The 15,730-nt window shown below is 49.1% G+C and overlaps 1 protein-coding gene across 8 annotated transcripts in view; it reads left to right on the top strand.

The window, feature by feature from the left end:
- KCNJ5 (potassium inwardly rectifying channel subfamily J member 5) overlaps positions 1-15,730 on the top strand; it is a 356,956-nt gene that overhangs the window by 42,717 nt on the left and 298,509 nt on the right. The window lies entirely within an intron of this gene.

The following is a 15,730-nucleotide window of genomic DNA, read 5'->3' as shown; positions in this document are numbered from 1 at the left end:
TGGGGATTACATGGTCTCCCTGGACATACAGGATGCTTACCTGCATATTCCTATAGCAGTGTCACATCAGCAATACCTGAGGTTTGCGATTGACAACCTCCATTACCAGTTACGGGCATTACCTTTTGGTTTAACTATGGCTCCGCGAGTCTTCACCAAAGTTATGGCGGTGATGACGGTGGTACTCCGCCGTCAAGGGGTCCGGATCCTGCCGCATCTGGACGACTTGTTAATCCTGGCAAATTCCACAGAACTTCTCCTACGTCATCTGGATATGACTGTCTGGTTTCTACAAGCCCACGGGTGGCTCATCAACTTTAAAGAAATCCTCCCTGGTCCCTGCTCAGAGCATGGTGCACCTGGGAGCGCTATTGGACACTCACAACCAGTGGTTGTTCTTGTCCCAGGAGAAAGTCCTGAAGCTTCAGGACAGGATTCGTTGCTTCCTTTCTCATCCGCAAGTATCGATACATTCGTCGATGTAGGTGCTGGGCCTCAAGGTGTCAGCATTCGACATGGTGGAGAATGCTCAATTCAATTCTCGCCCCCTTTAGAGGCTGATTCTAGCCTAGATCTGCCTCACCGGATCAGGTCTCACATGATCTCATTGACTCCGGAGGTCCGTCTGTCGCTGCACTGGTGGCTCCAGGACCATCGATTGTGCAGGGGCCGTCCCTTCTGGATATCCGACTGGGTCCTGTTGACGACAGATGCCAATCTAAGAGGTTGGGGCGCGGTGCTGGAGCAACACTCCCTTCAGGGCCGGTGGATCTACTCTCGATCAACACTCTGGAATTGCGGGCGGTCTTCAATTCGTTGAACTTGGCCCAGCATTTAATTCAGAACCGTCCTGTTCAAGTACAGTCGGACAACGCCACCACAGTGGCTTACATAAATCATCAAGGCGGCACTCGAAGCCGTTTGGCAATGAAGGAAGTTTCACGGATTCTGCAATGGGCGGAATGCCATCTACCGGCCATATCGGCAATATTCATTCCAGGAGTCCTGAATTGGGAAGCGGACTTTCTCAGTCGTCAGGACGTACACGCCGGAGAATGGGGCCTCCATCCAGCAGTGTTTCAACTCCTAGTGGAAAAGTGGGGCTTTCCAGACGTAGATCTGATGGCGTCTCGACACAATCACAAGGCTCCGGTCTTCGGAGCAAGGACAAGGGATCCTCAAGTAGCATTCGTGCATGCGCTGGCGGTGCCGTGTAGTTTTCGGCTGCCGGTCGTGTTCCCTCCGGTGTCTCTCCTGCCCAGGGTAATTCGGAAGTTCAAGCAAGAAAGAGGAATTCTACTTCTCATAGCTCTAGCGTGGCCCAGACAGAACTGGTTCTCAGTCCTGCAGGGCCTATCGTCAGAGCGTCCATTTCTACTTCCACAACGCCCAGACCTCCTCGTTCAGGACCCCTGTGTCTACCAGGACCTAGCCCGGCTGTCTTTAATGGCATGTCTCTTGAAGCTTCCGTCTTGAGGGCTAAAGGGTTTTCTGAGGTGGTCATTCAAACTATGTTGCGGGCCCGGAAACCGGCTTCTGCTTGGATTTACCATAGGGTCTGGCATTCTTACTTTGTTTGGTGCGCATCTAACAATTATGACTCTTTCAAGTTTAGTACAGCCAAGTTGTTGGCCTTTCTTCAGCAGGGCCTGGACTTAGGCCTGCGCCTGGCCTCCCTCAAGGTTCAAATATCTGCCTTGTCGGTGTGGTTTCAGAGAAAGATTGCGATCTTCCTGATGTGCATACCTTTACTCTGGGTGTGTTGCGTATCCAACCTACCTATGTCCCGCCTGTGGCTCCTTGGGACTTGTCGGTGGTTTTGGAGGCGTTACAAGAGTCTCCGTTTGAACCTCTTGGTTCAGCTGATCTTAAGTGGCTTTCCCTTAAGGTGGTGTTTCTGCTGGCTATTGCTTCAGCTAGAAGAGTGTTGGATTTGGGAGCCTTGTCTTGTAGTTCCCCATATCTGATATTTCACCGTGACCGGGCGGTTCTTAGGACTCGTCCCGGATATTTACCTAAGGTGGTTTCTTCGTTCCACCTTAATCAGGAGATTGTGGTACCGGCCTTTGTCTCTCCTGATCTGTCTCCCAAAGAGCGGTCTTTGGATGTCGTACGGGCTCTCCGTATCTATGTGAAGAGAACTGCTTCTGTTAGAAAATCTGATTCTCTCTTTATTCTGTTTGGGTTTCACAAACGGGGCTGGCCTGCTCACAAGCAGACTTTGGCCAGATGGATTAGAATGGTGATTGCACATGCTTATGTAAAGGCTGGTCTATCAGCTCCTGCTCACATTACGGCCCATTCTACTCGGTCCGTTGGACCTTCTTGGGCGGCCCGCCTTGGTGCGACCCTTGAATAATTGTGCAAGGCGGCTACGTGGTCCTCGGTGAACACGTTCATAAGGTTCTATGCCTTCGATACTGCCGTTTCCCAGGATGCTTCCTTTGGACGCCGGGTTCTTGTGCCCGCTACAGTGCGTCCCCTCCCATAAGGAACTGCTTTAGGACATCCCCAATGTCTATCCTTGTGGAGCCCAGTGTACCCCGCAGCAGAAAACGAGTTTTATGGTAAGAATTTACCTTTGTTAAAACTCTTTCTGCGAGGTACACTGGGCTCCACAAGACGCCCACCCTGGAGCACTTAGCTTCTTTGGGTTGGTATGGCATTAGCCGCTAACACTTCTCCTGTCGGGAGAGTGTGGTGTTTGTGGCAACTGGCAGTTGTCGTCTCTTTTACTTGCTACTGCATTGGGCTGGTTAACAAAACTGAGCTCCTGTGCACGGAGGCGGGGCGATATAGGAGGCGGCGCTATGCATCTTGGGAAGAAGGTCAAAGCTTTTGAGCCTGTTGGTGCTTCAGATCAAGATCCTACTCTATACCCCAATGTCTATCCTTGTGGAGCCCAGTATACCTCGCAGAAAGAGTTTTAACAAAGGTAAGTTCTTACCATAAAACTTGTTTTTTCCTTGGGTCCTGCAATATATCTAGTTATGCCCCTGGCCTTGCTCATTGTAGTGTGGTATAAAATTAACTGTAGGTCATTGTAATGTTATATAATATTGTTAAGTTCGATTAATTTACAAGGAAAATGCAATACCTAATCACACTGTGGGTCGGGCCGCTGCGGCTGCTACACGTAAACAATAAACCTCTACGATGTGTATGTACGTTGCGTATACACGCCGACACGCTATGCACACAATGCAGCGACACGTGTGGCTGAATACACCTTATCCCCAACCAAGAATGGAATGCGACACCAGTAGTTATGTTATGTTATGTTGTAGTCCAACGCATCAACAATATATTTACTCAAAAAGATACAAGTAAAGATACAACAGTAATACAGTTAAGAGCTACAACCAATAGTACATACGTTTGTTCGCCAGCGCTCCCGGATCCGGGTCTCAGTCAGTCTTAGCAAGATGACCTCCAGAGAATAGACTGAGCCTGGCCAGGAGGACTCTCTTTTATACAATGGGTCCAAAATACAATACAAAAGGAAATGTAAGCTCTTCTTCCATAGGTCAAGGGGCAAGCCATTTACAGTACATGAGGGGTCATAGGTTGGTTTGAATGAGTGGGCGATGCTTGGTCCAGGTGTGCTTGCAGGTCTCCGCCACCGGGTTCCCGCCGAATATCCGGAGTACAATATTTACAGTATTTATGAATATTACAATTCTGCGCATATCTATGCGCAGAAACATTCGATTAACTGCCCATAACAACCAGGACAAAGATCTCAAAATACTGCACATCTAAATACCAAACACTAAGTCCTAACCTGGTTCTGTCCCCTCACATCCTGTAAAGCTGGATATCTCGATTGTTCTGCCCTTTGAGTAAATGTAACTTGCTGGCAGTGTGTGTGGAGACTATGTGTAAATTGAATTTTGAATATGTCTTTGTAGCTTTTCTATGCGTATGCTACCGTATATACTCATACAATGCGCAATGCTCGCGGACCAGCGCACGTAACGTGCGTGTATGCGTACGCACGGCGAAAACGCGCACGCACAGAGGCTACTCTGTGTGGTGTTTGCACGTGAAGTGTGAGTGTAATATTTTCGACTTCGACAATATGAACCGGGGCACTGTAATGAGGCACAATATGTACGGGGAGCACTATATATCATAATGTGAATTGTGGGTACTGTGCGGCATAATGTGTACTGGTAATACTGAAATGTGACATAGGGTGAACTTAAGCACTACTACGATTCATAAAAGAATCTAGGGCACTACTATGGGGCATGACCTTAAATAAGGCTCTACTATGGTTCAGAAAATGAACTAGGGCACTATTATAGGGCATAAAAGTAACAACTGCTACAGAGAAGCGTCTCTCTAGAAGCATTGGGACGGGGACACCTTCCAAATGTTGCTATGGGGCCCACAAACTTCTGGCAACGCCCCTTCTTTGAAGAATAGCTGACATTTATCAATGTTGTACTTTGAAGTGATTATGGTACAAACATTGGGGGTCATTCAGAGTTGATCGCTTGTTGCCAATTTTTGCAGCGCAGCGATCAGGTAAAACGGCAAAACTGCCCATGTGCCGCAATGTGCACGCGCGTTGTATGGGCACAAAGAGCATCACTTGATCCGGGATTTGCAGGGGGGACCGTTTCCACTAGGAAAAAACACGAGTAAATGCGCGCCCCCTCGCATTTACCCGTGTTTTTAGAGCTAGTGGAAAAGGGGTATTACAGTCGAAGGGATGTAGGGAAGGGTTGATGCATAATTTTAAGCAATGACAGTACTACTGGAAGGGAATGTTGGGAGTGGCTACAGTGAGTCCATCTTATTGTCCGACACAAATAATACAGCAGCCATCGATGAAGAGCATTTCTGTGCAGCTACCTAAGGTTGGAAGGTGGAGGCACGAAAAGTAAACCAGTCATATTGACTGGTTTAAATCCACTTTATTACAGCACTTCTAGATGAGGCTGGCTGTGTTCAGCAAGTTCTTTAGCATAATTTTGTTTGGATAGAGACTTTTAAATATTAACTTTAATAGTAATTTATTCCAAAGAATCTAGCACAAGCGATTGAGTCATTATGGATAAAAGATGGATTATGGTGTTAAGTACCAGTGTCTTTTTTTTTTTTCTGGAAATGTTCATATAACAGTTTTAGGGGTTTATTCAATTTAAGTCGGATCCATTCCGACATGCATTTGTTGGAATGGATCCGACCAGGGCTATTCAAATGGCCATCTCAATTCGATTTTTAAAAAAGCCAAATTGAGATGAGGGAGCAGAGAGGAGGAGACGGTGGAGAGCAGCGCTACAGCAGCGTAGCAGGAGGATGTGTCACAGCCGCTGCTCACGGCAGCGTCCACCCGGCTTTAGCAAGCAAGGTCTCGCTTGCAGGAGCTGGGTGGACGCAGCTGTGAGCGGCGGCTGTGACGCATCCTCCTGCTACGCTGCTGTAGCGCTGCTCTCCACCGTCTCCCCGCAGCTCCCTCATCTCAATCTGACTTTTTTTTAAAGTCGGATTGAAATTATCGGAAAGGGGATTTGGCCCCTTTTCTGACAGAAGCATGCGGATTGACAGCTATTCCGCCGATCCACGTGCTTTCCGACAAGTCGAATTCCCAGACTTGTTGGATACATTTGGGGTATATTGAATAGGCCGGAACCCCTTCCGATCTAAAAAAGTTGAAAACTGCCGTCTTTCCGACAGACGGCAGCTTTCGATTTCAATTGAATATACTGTACCACTTAGTCCTGAAATTCCACTGTAAATATTTGTCACGTGTTAAATGTATTCCTTATGTGGGTAGATGGTAGAAGCAGGTTTGGATATGATAAATACAGCAAAATCAAGCTGGTCAGGGTAGATGAACGTTTCTGTAGATTTGTTATTTTGGAGAGGCTTTGCGGACTCGTCATTGTAGGTTTGGGTGTTGAGAGAGGTAGATGAGGTCCTGCCAAATCTACTCCACATCCTATATGCTCAGAAGTTGTGGCGCGTGATTGTGACTCCTTGTTTGTATGTCCACATCTTTAGAACGGGATGTAGTCATGTGACCGGTGGTCAGGATCCCACCAGTCACTATACCGACGCCGGAATCCCAGTCTCTGGCCAGCCCGACAGTAGGCATGCCGACCAACAGGGACACTATTCCCACTCGTGAGTGTCCACGACACCCATAGAGTGGGGATAGAACCTGCAAGGGGCTTTCGTTGCACTTGCCTCCCCGTCGTCATTTTGGCAGTCAGGATCCCTGTGTCGGTATGGTAATTTTCGGGATCCCAATACCAACCCCTTTAGAACATGTTGTACAGAACTCTCACCTCCAATATACTGTATTGTAATCCTTGGTTTAGGGAAATGTGCAAACTCCTGAGTAACAATTTTCTATGCTGTGAAGGAATAGGACACATTGATAGCAGCACATCTAGCTATGACTGTGCGTCTGACTCTACCAGCTGCTCTGTCGTATTCTTTCACTATGCACTAATAGCACAGCTAAAGAATTCATCATGTAGGCACAGAGCTATCTGCTGGGTAGTGGTTATTTGGACATCCCAGGTGGGATAAGGCAAGATCATTGCAACACTACTAAAATAGACTTATCAGAAATCTGGTGGAAATGGTCTCAGGAAATGATTCCCCCAAGTGAAAAAGTTGTTGAGAACAGAAACTGCTTCAGTCACTGACGCATATATTATATACAGGGTATATTCTATGCCTTTAGGGTTATTTTAAATATGAATCAAATAGTACTGTGGGTACAGTGGCGGAACTAGCAAGCGGTGGGCCCAGGTGCGACAAAATGCTTTGCCCCCCCCCCATCCCATCCAAGTCCACCCCCTCACCCCTTGAGAGGATCTGGTGAGGGGGACCTGCTCAGGGCCAGAGAGATGGATACCTAGCAACAGTGCTGTAACTAGACATTTTAGCACTGTGTGCAAGAAACGGCATCGGAGCCCCACCCCTGCATGCAAAACAGGGGCAGTGCGCGCCGTAGGCGTGCGCAAAAATACATAGTGGCGTGGCTTCGCGGGGAAGGGGTGTGGCCACAAAATAATACCAATTCCTAAAACGGTGCACAGTAGTCTCCATTCTTCAAATTACGCCTCACAGTAGCACCACTACACCAGGTAGAGACCTTTTTACACCTTACAGCGAACAGATTCCTCTTTTTACACATTACGGCAGACAGCGTCCCCTTTTTACACATTACGGCAGACAGCGTCCCCTTTTTACACATTACGGCAGACAGCGTCCCCCTTTTTATACATTACGGCAGACAGCGTCCCCCTTTTTACACATTACGGCAGACAGCGTCCCCCTTTTTACACATTACGGCAGACAGCGTCCCCTTTTTACACATTACGGCAGACAACGTACACTTTTTACACATTGCGGCAGACAGCGTGCCCTTGTTACACATTGCGGCAGACAGCGTGCCCTTGTTACACATTGCGGCAGACAGCGTGCCCTTGTTACACATTGCGGCAGACAGCGTGCCCTTGTTACACATTGCGGCAGACAGCGTGCCCTTGTTACACATTGCGGCAGACAGCGTGCCCTTGTTACACATTGCGGCAGACAGCGTGCCCTTGTTACACATTGCGGCAGACAGCGTGCCCTTGTTACACATTGCGGCAGACAGCGTGCCCTTGTTACACATTGCGGCAGACAGCGTGCCCTTGTTACACATTGCGGCAGACAGCGTGCCCTTGTTACACATTGCGGCAGACAGCGTGCCCTTGTTACACATTGCGGCAGACAGCGTGCCCTTGTTACACATTGCGGCAGACAGCGTGCCCTTGTTACACATTGCGGCAGACAGCGTGCCCTTGTTACACATTGCGGCAGACAGATTCCCCCTTTTTACACGTTGCGGCAGGCAGTCCCAACAAATAAAGAAAGAAAGAGACAGAAAGAAATAAAGAAAGAAAGAGACAGAAAGAAATAAAGAAAGAAAGAGACAGAAAGAAATAAAGAAAGAAAGAGACAGAAAGAAAGTAGAATCATACTTACCCTCTCCGCTGGCTCAGGCTCCTCGTGCAGCTTGACTATTCCCGGGCAGTAGACGAGGTGAAGGAGGGAGCCGCAGCAGCGCTGTGTTATTGGTGGAAGCGCTGCTGCTGCTGCCCCCCTGCTTCACTATAGGCTGTTCTCGGAAGACAGCCTATAGTGAAGCAGAGGGGCAGCAGCAGCAGCGCCTCCACCAGTAACAAAGCGCTGCTGCGGCTCCCTCCTTCACCTCCGTCCTCCTCCTTCCCCCGTCCGTGCCGCTGCTCTTCTCCTCTGTGGGCGGCTGTGCGCTGCGGGCAGCGGTTGCCCGCAGCGCACAGCGGCATGTAATGAGTCAGTTTGACTCATTACATGCTTGGGCCCCTGGACAGAGGCGGGCCCCAGTGCAACGCACTGCTTGCCCTGCTGGTAGTTCCGCCTCTGTGTGGGTATATTTAACATTTCTCATACGTCCTAGAGGATGCTGGGGTCCACTTCAGTACCATGGGGTATAGACAGTTCCGCAGGAGCCATGGGCACTTTAAGACTTTTCAAGGGTGTGAACTGGCTCCTCACTCTATGCCCCTCCTCCAGACCTCAGTTTAGAAAATGTGCCCAGGCAGACTGGATGCACTCCAGGGGAGCTCTACTGAGTTTCTCTGAAAGACTTTGTTAGGTTTTTTTATTTTCAGGGAGGACTGCTGGCAACAGTCTCCCTGCTTCGTGGGACTTAGGGGGCAGAAGTAGGAACCAACTTCCTGAATAGTTTCATGGCTCTGCTTCTGGCTGAAAGGACACCATTAGCTCCTGACGGGTACTGAACGCTAGCTGCGGCTATGTGCTCACTCCCACAGCCCGCCGTCACCCCCCTTACAGAGTCAGAAGTCAGAAGACAGATGAGTGTAAGAAGAAAAGGATCTTCAGACATTGTGACGGCTGAAAGGTACCGCGCAGCGGGTGGGAACGCTGCGTGCCATGCTGCCCATCACACACAGGCACTGCAGGGTGCAGGGGGGCGGGGGGGGGGGGATCCTGGGCAGCATGAAACCTACTAATATACATCCAGTGTTTACTGTGCATTGTTATATCTGTATACATACATATCTCTATGTAGTATTACTAGTCCAGTGCAGTCTTATTGTTTATATGTAATAATTTCTGCATTGTACTTGTGACTGTGTGTGCCTATAGCTGCTGTGTGGATTCTATTCTGTGTATCACACGTATTGCTATCACTATATTCTGTACCCTGGGGGGCTAAGTTCCACAGGATATACTGTTTTGTATTTCTCACTGTGCGTTTCAGTCACCACACCTCTTAAATCCTCTGTTTTGTGCTTTGTATTTGCTATCACATCACATCACATCACATGCTATCACATCACACAGGGTTTTTTGTCAGGTATTGTGTTTGTCTGGCTATATTGTACTGTTGCGCCCTAAGGCTACATTCCCAAAAATGTCTGCTACACAAGGCGGATAATCCGCAGACGCTCCTCCATCATGCAGTGCTGGCGCCACAGATTTGACTGAGGAAAAAATTTCAGCTGAGGGTTAGGTACTGTGTGCCCTGCACCTTCCAGTCAGTCTGCAGCACCTGTGGCAAATCAGGACCAACCTTGGGCTGCTTTTTCAAATATGCTGACGCTTGTAACGCGGCTTATGCCCCCTGTGGGACCTCCTGTGCCATTGCAGCCACATATTGTCCCTATTAGTTAATCCGCCTTGGGCGGATGCTCTGTCTACCCAGTTACAACAATTAAATCAGTCTTTGGTTAGACAAAAACCTACCCTTCGCCCTACTGGGGCCAAGGGGTCATCTAAATGGGCCGTTTCTTCCTCACAATCCTCTAATGCAGAGGTTCTCAAACTCGGTCCTCGGGGGCCCACACAGTGCATGTTTTGCAGGTCTCCTCACAGAATCGCAAGTGAAATAATTAGCTCCACCTGTGGACCTTTTAAAATGTGTCAGTGAGTAATTAATACACCTGTGCACCTGCTGGGTTACCTGCAAAACATGCACTGTGTGGGCTCCCGAGGACCGAGTTTGAGAACCTCTGCACTAATGTTTCGGATGCTTCTTCTGATGAGGATGGGGATTATACTGATCTGTCAGACACTGATACAGTTGCTTCTGATGAGGAATCTACAGCTCAAGTTGATGTTCATAACCTAGTGGAGGCTAACAAAGCTGATTCTCCAGATTGATGATGATGATGAGCCCCCTGCTACGTCTAAGAAACCTGAGAAGTTTAAACATCAGAAGGTTGCTAAAGTAGTTTTTTCCGCATTCTGACCTTTTAATTGACTTTACGTCAGGAATCCTGGTCAACTCCAGGGAAGAAATTCTCCCTATCCAAATAGATGCTAGCTCGTTACCCTATCCCTGCGGAGTTGAGTAACAAGTGGGAAACTCCACCGCCGGTGTACTCTCATGTTGCCCGTCTGGTGGTATCTTCTACTCTGCCTGTCACCACTGTCACCTCACTGAAGGAACCGACGGATAACCGTGTGGAGGGATGCCTGAAGTCTATTTACACACTTACCGGTGCTGTGCATAGACCCACTATGGCAACATCTTGGGCTGCAAAGGCTATTGAAGCATGAGTTCAGGCAATTGAGGATGAGCTACCTCTAAATTTTTCTGACACTGCCAGACAATACTGTACCTGTCGTATATTACTACAGCCTCTCTCTCTATTTACAGGAGGCGGCCTCTGATGCAGGCGTAATGGCGGCCAAGGTGTCTACTATATCTATCCTGGCTCGCCGGATTTTGTGGTTAAGGTCCTGGAAAGTGGACCTGGACTGCAAAAAGCAGTGGTGTGCGGTGACGTCAGTGGCTGGTGAGGCACCCGTATTTTAAAACCAGCACCGGGCTCCACTAGCCAGGAACATAATGCCACAGCCGGGGGAAACATTTATGTAGGTCCCTGCGGCCGTGTCATTACCCCCCCAACTAGTCACCCCTGGCCGGGGTTCCCTGGAGGAGTGGGGATCCCTTAAATCAAGGGGTCCCTCCCGCCAGGCACCCAAGGGCCAGGGGTGAAGCCCGAGGCTGTCCCCAGCACCCCTGGGCGGTGGGTGCTGGGCTGATAGCGATAAGTGTGTAAAAAAAAAAAATGAATATTGTTTTTTGTTGTGGAACTACAAGGACCAGCAAGCCTCCCCCGCTTGCTGGTACTTGGACAACCTCAAGTACCAGCATGCGGGGAAATAACCCGCTGGTACCTGTAGTTCTACAACAACAAAAAATACCCAAATAAAAACACAACACACACACCGTGAACGTAAAAATTCATGCAAACACACACACTCACACATACTTACCTACATCCCACGCCGGTCATGTCCACTTGTCCAGTAGAATCCAATAGTGGTACCTGTAAAAATAAAAATTATACTCAGACTTCGTATTTGACGTAATACACGGGGAGGGGGGGGGGGGGGAGAGCGAGAGAGAGAGATCACCACAGACAGAGAGATCACCACGGACAGACAGACCTGGACGGAATTAGTAGATGGAGCCCTCTCCCAGCCTCCCACCGATCACATACATAGATGCACAGTTCCCAGGCTGAGAAATAAGTCTTACCTGGTGGACGCGATTTATATTGAGCTCCAACACGGTCAGCGTGAACACCAAAATGGCCGCTTTTCTGTGTCCAGAAATTCAATACTGCACATGTGCTGGGAGTATGCATATAACTGCGCGTGCGCAGTATTTAGGGACGCCGGAGATAAAGAGTATTCGTCAGCGCTGTTTGGCCTTGACAAACCGCGCTGACAAGTGGTGTTACGTTACCACTTGCCAGCGACAGCTTCAATGCTGAACACAAGTAAAGCGCGGCAAGCGGTAACGTTAATTAGCATTAGAAAAACTTTTCGTTGATAAATGGGGGCCATTATTCAGAATACTTAAAGACTCCAGGGTACAGGGAGAGTGCAGCAACTTATGGTGGACAGCAGTGCTGGGGGCCTAATAAGTGGAACTATTTGGCCACTTAAATATATAATCATAAAAAGGTAATATTAACACTACACCACAGCTGTCCGTGCAGACCCAGGGGAGGGGGAGGGGGGGCTTTGGCCGGGCGGAGGGTATGGGTAAGTATAATGAAAATGCGGGCAAGAAGATAATGGTTGTCTGGAGAGCAGGAAGCAGAAGGTAGACTCCAGGTTGAGCGTGATGGCAGCGGTTGAAGTGTGACAGCAGGGGCGGGCTGTGGAATGCAGTACTGCATGGCGACAGAGTGCGGGGTGTAGCTGGCAGGGAGCACAGAATGGTTAGATGATTGCATATCTGTAAAAGCAGGACGGGAGCAGGAGAGGGGACCAGCGGGAGACATGCGCCAGAGCTCGGATAGCGGTCGGGGACTGAAGCTGCTATTATACTGTAAATTGCAGCAGGAACTTACAGATCACGGCAGTTCTGCCCACATGGAGACTGGCTTGGACCCCCATCCAGGAGAGAGCAGGTGTTGCTGCCGCTGGCTAAGGAGGCTGAAGGAAAGGTAAGAGCCGGCCGTGGCCGCACCAGCGGCCGCACATCCTCTAGTGCCTGGCGGGTGACTCACTCTGCCTCCGCCGGGTCCCGTAGCCGCTTCCCTGCGCTGTATATGGGTGATTGGACAGCAGATCCAACACTGGATCCGCTGTCCAATCACATGTGCCTTGCTGACAGGGGCGGGCTTTGATGTGTGCTCCCTATCAGCATCGAGGCACTTGTAGATGTGCCGCTTTCTCAACTTTTTTTGAATGGGCTTTTACAGCCCAGTGCTTGGCCCCGCCCCCGCTTTATCCCCGTTCCCATTGTCAACGGGAGGCACTTGCTAACAGTGCCTCCCAAACTGTTTTAATACAAAAAAATTATTAGAGTAATATAAAGAAGGTACTTATGACAGAATATGTGTCATAAGTATCTTCTTTGTATTATTTTGAGCATTAATGACAGGGGAGGCACTGCCTCCCCTGACTGCACTTCCCTGGCAAAAATACCTTGGAGGTTCTCCCTTTGAAGGGAGACATACTATTTGGAGAGGATCTGAACAAGATCGTGACTGACTTGGCAACAGCTAAGACTGCATTTCTCCCAAGTACTAATCTTTCTGCTCTGAAGGCTAAGAGTACTGTGGCCGGAGACCCTGGCGGCCACATGGTTAATGGTGGCCACGGCATGTAAGGGGATAACCCTTAAAGTGCCCGGCGCTATTTTAAGGACAATAGGCGCTTGGCACCACTGTTAAATGTACTTACGGCGCCAGGAGCGGACTGTTTAAAAATGTTTAATAATGTGTCATATGTTATATCGCTGCGCAGTTGGAGAATGATGGACTGCACGGTTATAGAACTGCATGGATAGGGCACTTATGAGAAAAGTACAAGGTATTTTGTTTCTAAAAAGACCTTGACAATAGTTCTTGAGACACTTTTGTTTAGAAAGTCGTATGTTAATTGTCCTAGCTCCAGCAGGGACAGTAGCGGATCTTGCCACGGGCAAGCAGGACTTTTGCCCGGGGCGCCGCCTTCCGGAGGGCGCCGCACCACGGCAAGATCTGCTGCTGCTGTGCCCCCCTGCTGCCGCTGCCCGCTGTGAAGGGAAACTAGACGCTACGCGTCTAGTTTCCCTTCGTGGAGAGGACCTTTTCTGTAATGATGTGCGGTGCGCGTTGACGTCATCGCGCACCGCACAGCAAAGGTCCTCTCCACGAAGGGAACTAGACGCATAGCGTCTAGTTTTCCTTCGTGGAGAGGACCTTTGCTGTGCGGTGCGCGATGACGTCATCGCGCACCGCACATCGTTTCAGCTGCGCTACTACTGTACAGGGGCGTGACTGACCACGCCCCCTGTATGAAGACACGCCCCCTATGGCCGCCCGGGGCGCTCAAAGACCCTGAGCCGGCCCTGAGCAGGGAATAGGTGACAATTGGCAGGCTTTTGGTGGCCAAATATTTTCTTTGAGATACAAACGAAGGTTTGGAGAGTAGACTATGTTTCCAGCATCTCCTGTTGTGTGATAAGCCAAAACTGGTTTTACATGGAAATGAGAGACAGGAACATGTTAATCACATTGTGTTTTATGAATGCAAACTAGTGGGTTTCATTTAACAACAGTTGGATGTAAGATTTATGTTTAAATTACAAGGACTTTGTGTGTGACAGGAAAAGGACGAGGAACATTTGTTTGGGAAATCAAATACAAACCGTATGTGATAAATGTATCAATGGTGAAGTGTAAACTCCCAGATGGTAGGAATTGGAGTTTAAATGACACCAAACTTTGTCTGTGTGACAGGAAGGAGGAATTTGCTTCATGCACTTATATCCTTTTAAAAAAATGTAATTTATTTAAATGTTGTAAGATCCTGATTGAAAGGAAAGGACTCGGGGAGGGGGGGGGGGGGGGGGTTTGACTGCCCCCTGAGATGTATTGTGGTTTTACTGTATAAAAAGAGGAGGCCTGTGAGCTTCAGGGGTGTATTATACCAACTACTTTCTGCTGTAACAGCTACTGGTGGGGATTTTTTCAACACCACACAGGTGTGGTAAGGTGGTGTGCTGATGCACATAGAGCAGAACCGTGGTTCCAGATGCCACGGCAGGTTAGCAGTTTGGCAGCGTAGAACCCTCCCACTGCGCAGTGGGTGGAGTCAGTAACAGGCAGTTACTGACGGTAAGCAGGAATCCCCTTTGTGGCCAGGTCCGGTGTGACCTAAACATCCATTCTGTGTACTGGGGACGAGACGCGAAAGCGGTGAGGGCTGTCGTTACTGGACCGTCTAGTCACAAGTACCACTTTTCATTCCTTTTGACCTCCAGGTAAAGCAAAGGGTCAGGCGTACCCGAGCCAGGCTCGTACTTCCAAAACCACCAAGCACAAGTCTAAGCAATCTTGGCCCGCCCTTCAGCATGCTTCCAAACAGAATAAGCCTGTGGTATGACGGGGCGGGCCTCCCCCTGGGGGACCCCAGGGTGGGAGGCCCACTTCTGCAGTTCGCTCAGGCCTGGTTAAAATCCACTACAGATGCCTGGGTGAGGGATGTTGTCTCTCATTGGTACGCGATCTCCTTTAAGAGATGTCCCCCCTCACCAGTTCTGCTGGACGGTTGTCCCTTCGGATCCACTGAAAGCACAGACTTTACACTTGGTTGTACAGTCTCTCCTAGATACTGGAGTGATTGTGCCGGTACCTCTGTCTCAAAGACGCAGGTGCTACTATTCTACCCTGTTTCTAGTCCCAAAACCAAATGGGTCCTCCCAGCCTATACTCAACCTCAAATCTTTGAACAAATTTGTGAGGGTATCCAAATTCTGTATGGCAACTCTGCATTCTATTGTACTGGCCATGGAACCCAAGGACTATATGGTATCCCTGGACATACAGGATGCTTACCTGCACATTCCTATTGCCATATCGCATCAGCAATATCTGCGGTTTGCTATTGGCAACCTACATTATCAATTGTAGGCCTTGCCTTTCAGACTGACCACGGCTCCTCGGATCTTCACCAAGGTCATGGCAGTCATGACTGCTCTTCTCCACCATCAGGGTGTTAGGATCATGCCATATCTGGACGACTTGCTGATCCTGGCGAACTCCCCAGAGCTTCTCCTCAGTCATCTGGAACTGATGGTCCAATTCCTACAAGCCCATGGGTGGCTCATCAACTGGAAGAAGTACTTGCTGGCCCCTGCTCAGAACATAGTGCATCTGGGGGCATTGTTAGACACACACAACCAACGATTGTTCTTGTC

This window comes from Pseudophryne corroboree, chromosome 10, assembly GCF_028390025.1.
Source record: "Pseudophryne corroboree isolate aPseCor3 chromosome 10, aPseCor3.hap2, whole genome shotgun sequence".
Taxonomy (NCBI): domain Eukaryota; kingdom Metazoa; phylum Chordata; class Amphibia; order Anura; family Myobatrachidae; genus Pseudophryne; species Pseudophryne corroboree.
This window is presented reverse-complemented; position numbering and strand designations above follow the sequence as displayed.